We start from the raw sequence: 3,513 nt of genomic DNA, 5'->3' as shown, positions 1-3,513 counted from the left end.
TTTCCCTTTGACCTCAAACCACACACACACACACACACACACACACACATTAAAGATTTAAGTGTTTTAAGTAATCTTGTTGGTCTCCTCCGAACTCAGCCAAGATAGCTTGGAAACAATGATAAGAGTCTTGGGGCTTTAACTGCCAGGGCAGGAGAAGAGACAGCCTAAAGAGACACTTTCAATCACTCCCACGTCAGCTCCTGAAACCTCAGACCCCAAAGAACTAAAACATTTCCCAGGGATCTCATGCTGGGAAGGAACCAGCTGAAGCCTGATGCCAGTCAGAGAAGGCACTTGCTTCCTGGGAAGTTTTGCTAACTTACTGGACCACCTTGCAGGATAGACTGAGCCAAGACGATGAAGGCTCAGTGATGAGGAGAACCACACCTTGACCAGGACTGCTTAATGTACATGCTCTTGATCTCTAGCTGAGCCCACACTTCTTGTCAGCACCACAAAAATGGCCACTTTACGTCTTCCTTCCTTCCTCATCGCAATGTGTCCACACTAACATACTTTCCTCTCCCAACCTTTCATTACCACTTGTCTCTAGCTGGCATCTTGGGGACAGGTGGCTGAGCCTACCTTGCTGGAGCTGCCAGAGCCTGGGCTTTGCCATCAAATCCTCCAGTAAGGGGGTAGACAGAGACCTGGGCACAGATGCAGGTTCCATTGCTAATATGCTGCTTGTCCTGAGGCAAGTTTCTTAATTCCTGTGAGCTTTATTTCCTTTATCTAGAAGATAGATCTCTGTGCTTCCTGGATAAGGCAGGTATGAAAATGAAGGAGACAATTCACAGAGATCATCTAACAAAGTGAGCACTGAGCCCCCGGGAAACATTCCCTTAAAGTCTGCTGAGAGATGTGTCTGATTTCCACTGGGCATCGAAGCTCAGTAGCTACAGGGATTTGTTTTAGTGACCTCAATGAAGGAATGCAGAAGGTCTACTGCAAATACCCGTGGAAAGATGGACTGAATTCTACCTCAACTCCTCAAACACCTATATGCCTTCCAGAGTTCCTAGTGTAGAAGTAGTTCTATGGAATAGTTGACCCTACTGGATGTGCTGCCCCACTCCTACCATCTTGCCACTGTGGTACCTGGGTGGAAACTGGAGTGGGAAAGAGCAGAAGTGAGGAAGTGGGCCCCAGCCACCAATCACTGCCCACTGCCTGACTCACAAGTGAGACCTGGTTAAAAGAAACACATCTGTCCCCAGACTGCAGGAAGGAAAGGGACACCTTGCTCAGGGGAAGACTTAAAAAGGGAGGATTTAAAAATAAGTCCAAAAGCTCACTCTAGCCATATGCTTGCTCACCTCCCCTTCCCTTCCAGCTCTCGACGTCAGACATCCTGGTTACTCATCGTCTCTCAGACACCACCTGGGCTTCTCCAACCAGATGGTCCATCCACCTGGACAGCCCCTCCCTCCACCCACACCTCCAGGGTCACTCCCTTTCTACAAATCTCCCATCAAATACTTTATCTTCCTTGAAGTCTTCCCTACCTTGCACCTCAGAGACCATCCCTGCTCCTTTGAACTCTCCCAGCTCCTCTTTCTCTGGGGCTGTGTCACACTGAGTCATCAAAGATCTCCTGCACTATGTGACAAACAGTCCGTGTGCAGCTCCACATCCGTCATGGTGCACAGCGGAGTCTAGCATGCATGTATGTGCACACCACGGCTGGGTTGATATTGGAGAGACAGATGCTAAGTAACCACATGAAGGAACATCAGTGCAATAGGTTAAAGAATCGTGGTGGATGCTTTAAAGGAAAGAGAAGTCTAAAAAAAGAAGAGCAGAAGAGACGTCTCTGAAGGATGAACATTGAAAATGAGACTTAGTGGACCCATGAGAGGAGAGAAGGATAAAACCGTTCCATGATAATCACTACATTCATTCACTAGGTGGTCTGATCACCACCACCACCATCACCACACACACACACACACACACACACACACACATACACACACACACACACCACCACCACCACCACCACCACCTCCATCACCCTTACCACTGCCACCTCTACCACCACATAAACACACATAGAGTTCACAGGGCTGGAGAACTGAAGAGAGGCCCGTGTGGCTGGAACCAAGGAGCAGAGGGAGTTAGGGGGAGAAAGCGCCATTATTCAGGGCTTGATTGAACTCTGTCTCAACTCCCCAAACACCTATACATTGCCCAGAGTTCCTAGTGTAGAACTAATCTATGAAATAGTTGGGGCGGGGGGAGGAGCTGGCGAGATGCCTCAGAAAGAAAGAAAGAAAGAAAGAAAGAAAGAAAGAAAGAAAGAAAGAAAGAAAGAAAGAAAGAAAGAGTTGACCAGACAGGACGGGTCGCCTCTCACTCTCACCAGCTCACCATTTTTGTGCCTAAGTAGGAAATGGAGTGGAAAGGAGCAGAGGTGAGGAGGTGAGGCTGTGCTTACCTGAATGTTTTCCTAGGTCAAACAGAAACCATGAACGGCTTTTAAACAAATAGCGTGACCTGACACGATTTGACTTTCTGGGAGGATAACTAAGAGCAGGAGGAGAAGAAAGGGTGGATTACCAAGAAGAGACTGTGGTGGCGTCTCCATGGGTAAGAGGGTGGTGACATCAGTGACAGGAGAAGGAGAAAGCTCCCAGGTCTGTGTTGGAGGCCTGCCATGGTGTTAGATGTGGAGACGGAGGGAGGGGCATATGTTCAAGCTCACTCTCAGAGAACTAGGCTGTCTAGCAGGGTGTCAGTGCCGCCCAATGGGAATGTAGAGGTGCAAATATCCAAGGTGCGATTTTAAGCTTCCAATTGTAAGTGGAAGGGTTGGGAGTGTGTGGCGTGGGGTAGAGCATGCACCTAGCACGTGCAAGGCCCTGGGGTAGACCTCTGATGCAGTTCCTCTGAAAGAAAAAAAATGTAGGTCAGTCTTAATTGCCTGTATGTTATGATCATAACAACAGGTAGCTCTTCATCCCATAAAACCATAAAACTTCCCAATAAGCAGTACAACAGACAGGATGTGTGCGTGTGTGTGTTTGCTAAGGCCTGAACCCCAGGTTTTGTTCATGCTAAACATGCACTGCACCACATGGCTAAACCCCAGAGGCCCAAGAAGTTGGTTTTGTAGACAGAGAAGTCGGGGAGAAGAAATAGGGGCAAAGGGCAAAACCTAGATCCGCTATTTCAAAGCTTTCCTTATAAGGGGAGGGTGTGGGGGGCAGGACAATAGAAAAATCACATTCTGTATCAGGTTGCCTTTTGAGTGAGCATTAAAGGATTAAAAGTGGAAGGATTAAGAGAGGAGGGAGTTCCTTTGCTGTATTGATTGGCCTGTTCAGGAAATTCCTCTGTCTTCCCGATTTCCTAGAAGGTCCCATAACCAACAGCTTAGCCTCAATTTAGTGACTTGGTAGTCTGGCTGGTTCACCAGGGGCCAGTGTAGGGCTTGATCAAAAGCAATGTCCTTCTATTATATATATATATATATATATATATATATATATATATATATATATATAT

Source organism: Mus caroli, chromosome 7 (genome assembly GCF_900094665.2).
Source record: "Mus caroli chromosome 7, CAROLI_EIJ_v1.1, whole genome shotgun sequence".
Classification (NCBI taxonomy): Eukaryota; Metazoa; Chordata; class Mammalia; order Rodentia; family Muridae; genus Mus; species Mus caroli.
Note: the sequence above shows the minus strand (reverse complement) of the source record.